Genomic DNA, 7,941 nt, shown 5'->3' with positions numbered 1-7,941 from the left:
CTCCCTCCCTTTGATCTGTGGCCAGGGCTCCTTTGGTTAAACTCAGCTGGAAGCCACAGAGCTTGGGAGCCCATGGGTGTGGGGTCAACCAACCAGGGCCAGAACAGGATGCAGAAGGTAGGGGGTGGATTTGGAGCACAAACAGAAGACCTCATATGCTGTTCCTGTTAACTTGTCCATTGTGGCTCCCTCCTCACATCCCCTTTCCATTCTACAGAGTGGTGTGTGTGTGTGTGTGTGTGTGTTTATGCACGCACGCATGTGCATTCATATATATACACGTGTGTGTATGTGTGTGTGGCTTTGTTTTGGCAAACCTGACTCTGGAATGGCAAGATCCATACAATATCCAGATGTGGAATTGACAACAATAGATTTACTTAGTCATTGATCCACTGATAGTAAATGAGAACAGAGGCCACATCTTGAGGCACCCCAAACAGTATGTTGAATGATCCCCAAGCATCAGAATTTCACACCATGTCAAAAAACCCTCACTTTGTTGAGGGCTTTTCAAGATCCTCATCAATCAGGTCTAACGATTGGTACTCAGTAGATCTTTCTTGGTCAGACTTGGCTATACACTGCAGGATAGAGAGGGGCCATGGACTATCTCAGCCAGGAAAAATTTGGGGAGGTGTTCCTCTGCCTCCAGGTCAGTACCATAAGACATCACAAGCTCCCAAAGATCAGATCTAAGCTTCCAGAAACCCAGGCAATGTTGGTATTCACCCAATGCTTCTTGCTAAAATCCTGGGCAATTAGTCCCTTTTTAGAAGCTCTGCTGAAGCTTAAAAAAGCCACTGCCCCCCACCCCCAGAGGGCAGACCCTTTTCAGAAGCCACCAACATTTGGACAGGAGCTGGAGTCTCTGTACTCCTCCCTGGCCGGGTTCACCATTCAGGGTTTGTCTCAGGGTTATGGTGGTGGCCCATGTGTGATCCTCAGTGAGCCAAGCTTGGAAGTGAATAGTGTGGCTCAGTCTGGGGGGTTTTCATCAACATATATAGGGAAAACAGAGGAAATAAGGTGGAGAGGGCAGGCTGATGGCTGGGAGGGAGAGAAAGAGGGAGGAAGACAGAATGCAAGCACGTATGGGTGAAAAAGAGAGAGAGAAATCTCACAGATTTTAAATATAGGAGTATAAATATTTGAAAATCTGGGGTGCTGTACATGTGTGGAAAATGCAGATTGGGTTTCCGAAGTCAGATACCAGGAAGCAAAAACGTTCATTCTCTTGAAATGTTGTGAAGGGAAGACTGTGTCTATTAAAGAATCACATACATGCACACGTGCACACTCAGTTATATAAGCATAAAAACAATGACGCATAGACACAGAAACATGCACATCGACACCAAAACATGTAGACACAGAAATACATTCAAATATGTACAAGTATCTGCCTTTTGCTCAAAGGCACACATCCACCCATTCATTTGCAAATATTTATTGAATGCCTCCCATGCGCCAGGGACAACGCTGGCTTGTGAGGATATGGTGGTGAACAGGACTGTGTGTCTTCTCATAACGGAGCCCATAGCCTACTGACGCAGAGGACGCATCCCCCTCCCCTCCCCATGCACAGAACGGGAGCAAGGGGTCTGCCATGGAGGTGTGCTGGGCATTCCAGGCTGCACTATGCTCACATGTACCCTCGGGTGTCTGAAAGAAGGGGAAGGGTTTGCACATTCGTTCCTGTGTCACAATACCATGGTACCCTCAATCCCTGATCCATGGAGATAATGAATAAATGAGCTAAAGAATGAGAAAATGAATAATTGAGTGAATGAATATCCTGACAACTAGCAGCAGGTAGACAGGGCCTTGGGCTGCCCGGAACTCCAAATTCCTTTCCTTTTTTTGGAAAAGAGTCTCACTCAGCTTCAAAAGGATCAACTAAGGAAGGTGATGGGCGTTTCTGCTCAGCCAAGCTACCTGCCAGCCTTTGAACCTTGAGGGCTGTGATAGGCGGTGGAGCGAGGGGCCAGTCAGACTGCAGTTTGAAAGCCAGACTCTCTGATGAGCTTTGCAAACCCGAGGCCCCTCAGTCTGCGGCCCCCAAAGGGATGCAGCTTATTTCTTCTTCTGACCTGGAGTGACCCCCACCCCCCCTCCCCCCCATGATCTGGGGTTCCAAACTCTTCGCAAAGCCTGGTGGGATTTCTCCAGCTTTAGAGGTAAAAGATGTGGGTCTGTTACCAGTTGGCTCCTGGTAGAATTCATTTAATAAACTCCTTACTGTCCCTCATTACTCTGAAAAGCGGAGCCCTGATTATTGTCAGCAAGAATGGAGCCCAGGGATGGAGGAGTGTGCTCTATTGAGACCGTATTCCCATCCTGCTCACTGTGTGTGTGTGTGTGTGTGTGTGTGTGTGTGTGTGTGTATCTGCACGGGCAGGAGTATTTAAAATAGGGTCAGGCTGTAGCAGATGCTGTGGGTGCCCACCCATATCCTCACACTCAATCATTTCATGTCCTCTGCTCAGCCTCCTACTGCCATTATCTGCATTTCTTTGCCTGAGGGCTTTTTCCAGAACTGCAGAAGGCTCATTGCCCACATGAGCATAGCACACCAGAAGAGATGAGGAATTCAGACCCTCTGCGAGCAGCCCTTAACCAAGGACTTCTGGGAGTTGGTGTTTAAACACCCTGTGACCATGTCCCCCTAGGTGGGATAACTCTGACGTGGGTGTTTTCCAGTGTCTCCTAGAGTTTACCGGTGAGAGTAAGAGCCAGCCTTCCATGGGGTAGCTGGTTTGACAGCACAGCATTGGTGGTCACCTTCCCTTCCTTGTACCCCTTTCCCCACGCCCTCCCCACCCACCCCCAGTGGTGTTTGTACTTCCTAACTAAACTCCAAGCGCTTGAATTCTTCAGGGGAACCCAAATCAACACATGCATACCAAACTCCTTGCAAAGTCGGGCTGACCCTAGATCAATGTTGCCAAGCCTTTCTTGGGCAAGGTCAACTTCCATAAGGAGCCAGCCCTCACTGGAAGGACTAATGTTCTCAAAGGAGATAAATTGCCCCTAAGAGGAAATAGGAGGGCTGTTCTCTGCTCATGAAATCTGAGGCTCAAGCCCAGGCCGCAAGAAGTTTTCGGGGGTCCCCATCCCTTTTACTGTCAACCCAGACCCAAAACCTACTTCCTGGAACCAGCAATAATGGAGTAACAAAGCCTCCTGGGGATCCTGGTGGTTCTCTCAGTGTTCTTCTTAGTGGTCTCTGGGCAGAAGGAGGAAAGAATAACCAACCCCAGGGAATGCCAGAGAGAAGGCACAGGTTTTTTTGGGGGTGGAGGGCACAGCTCTCAACTTCTCAATAACCAAAGAGGCAACCAATTTACAAATGTGTATAAACATACTCCAGTATTTCATACAGATGGAAGAAAGGACTTGGCTTCTTTAGAGACACGCTTTGCTAGAAGGCAGCTGGTTAGGGCTGGTGTGGGGTGGAGAAGGGGATTAGAGGATTACTAAAGTACACGGGGTGTCTTTTGAAGGTGATGAAGGAGTTCTGAAATTAACTGCGGTGAAAGTTGCCCACACCTGAGAATATACTAAAACCAGTGTATATGGCTGAATTGTATGCTGTGTGAATTATATCTCCATAAATCTGTTCAAAAAACAAAAAAACAGAAGTTGGGTGTAGAAGAAAAGATTCCCTTTGAGGCTGGACAGACATGGCTCCAGATTCCAACTCTGCTACTTACTAGGTCCGCGTACAAGGCATTTAACCTCCTTGACGCATCAGCTTCTCCAAGTGAAAATACTTCATGTTTAGTGTTTTTTGAGTAGATTTAAGATACTTTATAAAGCACTTTAAAAGTTCCTGGCATATACATAGTAGTTAGGGTTTATATATATATATATATATATATATATATATATAATTTTAATAATAATAGTTAACAGCTGAAGACGATACAGAACCAGCTACTGGAAATCATCACTGCATATTAAATGCTCGTTCTTTAGAAGAGAAGGTAATTAGTAATGAGAGGAAGCAAACCTCAGAGAGAAAGTAGGGGCACGCAGACCATTAGTGTCAACACCAGAGGAAGGATCACTTGTCTCCAGTTTGGAAAATAAGTAGGTAAAAGGGGCTTCTGATAAGAGCTGGATGAGTGGGTTTGGGGTACCAGCAGGGCCCGCGTTTGCTTATCAAAGCCTGGAGGCTGTTTTGGTAGGATCAAGTGAAATGTTCTGGAGAGAAAAGAGGATATAGCTTAGCAGAGCTTAAAATCGAATGGAATTTGGAGCCAGCAGAATACAATATTGTGCCCAAGTTTTGCACTTAACTCTTGATGCAGATTGAATTTGTTTATTTGTCTTCCAGAGAAAGGAAGGGGAGCTAATTTGTGTAATTGTTTCATGTCTAGAGGAAAAGCAATCATTGATCCAGAGTATGGGTTTCGTTTTGCTTTAATATCACCTCCTGCTTATCTATCCCCTAAGTGTATGGATGTCAAAGGGAAACAGGTTTTGATGAAGGTGCTAAATCCACCACAAGGTGACAAGTTAGCCTGGCCTGTCTCGTGGGTCGGAGACAAAAGACAGTTTATCACAGGGCTAGTGGGAGCCAGTGCATTCTGGTTTTTGCAACAACTCTCTAAGCTACAGTTACCATAAGGCACTGCAAAGAGGGCCAGCTCATACCTGTGCACACGAGAAGGGTGTGTTACAAGACGGGAACCCTGAGCTTAGGGACCTGAATCTTTTATAACGGACAGTAAGCATGCCTACCCTTCATCCCCGAGGAGGACATTACATCTTCCAAAGCCGTCCACCGTGCAAACATCTTTATAAAGATCAGAGCAAAGGCAGTCGGCATCTTGGCTCACAAGATATACAGAAATGTGAGAGACCCGTGGAAAATCGTCTCCCCACACATAACAGCGCTGTGATCTCGAGTCTCAGTTTCTTCATCTGTAAAACGGGGATAATACGTATCTGGCACATGGTGGGAGAGAAAAAATGAAATCTCAGTATAGTCTTTCAAGCCCAGTTCCTGCCACACTACAGACACTCAAGAAATGTTAGTTACTTTCTCCTGCTGCCTCCCCCTTCAGCTAAAGGACAGTTTAGTGAAGACTTTATTCTGTGCAAATTCCACCACATTGTACCAACTCTCATTAGAATCCATTAAGACAATACCCATATGAGGGGTGCCTGAGTGACTCAGTTGGTTAAGCCTCCGACTCCGGCTCAGGTCATGATCTCGTGGCTCATGAGTTTGAGCCCCGCATCGGGCTCTGTGCTGACAGTTCGGAGCCTGGAGGCCGCTTGGGATTCTGTGTCTCCCTCTCTCTCTGTTCCTCCCCCGCTCATACTCTCTCTCTCTCTCTCTCTCTCTCTCTCTCTCAGAAATAAAGATTAAAACCATTTTAAAAAAGATAATATCCATATGAAAACTTGTCATCGTTATTTTGTTCCAAGATGGCAGCCTATCTAGCCAATAGAATCTGTGTCTTGATTCCATTAGCGAAGTAGCAAACTTGATCAATTTCCGCCCAAAGATTCACCATGAAACAACTCAAAAGTCCTAAATCCTCCAGTTCAGTGGTTCTCACACTCTGTTGCATGTTCAAGTCACCTGGAGGGCTTTAAAAAATGCCACTGCCTCCAATAGCAATGAAATCATACTCTCTCGGGGCAGAACTCAGGCACCGGCAGTGAAAAAAAATTCTCCAGGTGTTCCAATATGCAGCCAGGGGTAGAGCCGTTGCTCTGGCTCTCACTCAAGCAACTAGAAGAGTTTGCACGTGCTGCTTTGCAATTCTTAAGCTGTTTCACTGGAGTGTAATTGGTCTAACTCTGAAAAGGTCACCAGGCATTTGCCGGTATTTTGCTGAGCCCAGCAGGGAGCAGTGACCAGGGCAGGGGGAGTGGACACACAGAAGAACCTGAAAGTGGGGGCTGGGGGAGGGTCCATTCTCAGAGGATAGGGGAGCACCCCATCTTGTGAACTTTAGAATTCCACTGCCTCCCGAGAATAGGGCTCCGTATGCCCTGGGCACTCAATAAACGCTTGCAAATGGTCTCCGTCTTCTCGGCTCCGCCCGCCAAGCATCGAACATTCTGCACGCACACTTCAGCTGGAAGGTAGCTCTTGTCCTTGCCTTGCTCCCTGGCCGACTAGATTATAGGATTAACTCTTCACCCCCTGGCTGGGCCACGGGGAATTCTCTCTCCTCTCTTTCTTTAGGTATAAACAATCGATGATAAAGATTTTCCCACTTTCTTCTCCCACCTTTCTTTGGAGTTGTTTTTAGATGGTGACTTTTGGATTTTGGCAGATCCTAAAAGAGAAACGAAAGCAAGGCCCAGCATCCGGGATGAGCCGGGGCTCCCCTGTGGCCTGCTCGGTGGTCACGTGACAGTGGCTCTCTGATGCTCTATCCCGGTGGAAGCAAAGGTGCGTGCCAGGTGCACAGAGCCCCCAAAGTCCGAATTTTGCATTTGCTTTGAGCTAGTGTTCAGTCCCCCTCCCCACCCCGCTCATAAACATGTAAAATACTCAGGTAATCCAGACACCCGAAGGCCAAGTGAGCCTAACTTGTCTATATAATTCAGGCTGCCCAGTAAGTTACCTAAAACTCAGGTGAACATGGGCCTTTTGAACCCGGCCTTGGGAAAGCCTGCGGGAGGGAGCCCTTGTTTCCAGAAGGAGGCTGCATTTTCCTCTTGGTGCCTGGCTGGAACGAAAGGGACCAGAGCATTAGGGAAGCTGGGGGATCTCCCTCCCCAGGTATTGAAGCAGGAGCCATGGTCCCCGGGGAGGAGGGCTCTGAAAGCCCCCTGGCACCAGGGGTTTCCTGAAAAACCAGGCTGCGGGGAGGGAGCCCTGGAGTCTGATGTTGCTGGACATGGGCACACAGTTGACGAGGGCGAGCTTCCCTTTATGCCACACCGCCAGGAGGTGGGGGCAGGCTGCAGAAAATAGCCAACTGGGGAAACTGAGTCCCTCCACGACTCATGAGGCTTTTAAATCACAGCTGCTTGGGCAGGGGTATGGGGCCTGAGCAGGAGTTTGGGGAAGGGGCCGTCTTTCTCTAGCTGAGCTCAAGAGATGTTAAAACGGGCAAGGTTCGGAACGGCTGCAGCCTTCCACCTGCCCCTCCTCTGTTTCCAGGCCCCTCTTCCATTATGTGGGGATGATGGCGCAGAAACTGGAGCTTTGTTCTTTCCCTCTTCCTGGGCACCTGCTGCTCCAGTCCTACCCACCTGGAGGCTCGCAGGCCTCCATAGTGACATCACAGGCCCGTCGCCGCGGAAACGGGCAATGAGCTCAGGCAGTAGGGGCTTGATGGCTTCAGGCAGGGAAGGAGGCTAGTGGAGACCAAGGAGTCAGGGTTTGGAGCTCCACTCAAGAGGGATTGGAATTGATGCGGGGGGCGGGGGGGGGGCGGGGGGGGTAAGACTAGAATGTGGCCACAAGCTTCCCAAAACAGGAGCAGCTTTCAGAAGGCACGGATGCCACCGAAAAGCTAAGTTGATTGTCCCTCCCTGCAGGAGCCGCCCCCTGCCTGGTGCCCCGCTGCAGAGCCTGATTGCTCATTCGGAGCGGTTTCTACTTGTAATTTGTTGGCTCAAAGGTCGGAATGGACTTCTTAGGAAGACAGATTTCCTCGTGGCCATTCCTTAGGGACCGAGCTCTCAAAACCCAATTTGGGCCTGAGGTTCCCGCGGGGGTGGGCGTGGCTCACAAAAGAAACAGACAAGTTGCAGGGGTGCTGGGCTGTGTGTCCAGAGGGTCAGGTGGGGAAAAAGAGGGACAGGGAGGCCGACGGAGCCCCGGGAGGCAAGGAGACAGGGCACTTTATAAATCACCGGCTCCCTTTTAAAAATGGAGTCTAACCTCCCTCAGCTTCGCTTTTGAATTTATTAGCAGCTTCATTTCCCCGGGTAATAATTCATTATCTCGTTCCCAGCCCG

At 48.7% G+C, this 7,941-nt stretch overlaps 1 long non-coding RNA gene across 1 annotated transcript; it reads right to left on the bottom strand.

Moving 5' to 3' along the window:
- Window positions 1-4,790: 4,790 nt before the first annotated feature.
- LOC122485849 lies at window positions 4,791-7,238 on the bottom strand. The gene is made up of 4 exons (XR_006297969.1): window positions 7,118-7,238; window positions 6,597-6,701; window positions 6,257-6,305; window positions 4,791-4,956 (listed from the first exon to the last, which is right to left on the bottom strand). It is a non-coding gene; the product is annotated as an uncharacterized LOC122485849 (long non-coding RNA).
- Between the last annotated feature and the right edge of the window lie 703 nt (window positions 7,239-7,941).

Source organism: Prionailurus bengalensis, chromosome E1 (genome assembly GCF_016509475.1).
Source record: "Prionailurus bengalensis isolate Pbe53 chromosome E1, Fcat_Pben_1.1_paternal_pri, whole genome shotgun sequence".
NCBI lineage: Eukaryota > Metazoa > Chordata > Mammalia > Carnivora > Felidae > Prionailurus > Prionailurus bengalensis.
The sequence above is the reverse complement of the archived record's forward strand: the minus strand, read 5'-3'. Positions and strand labels throughout refer to the sequence as shown.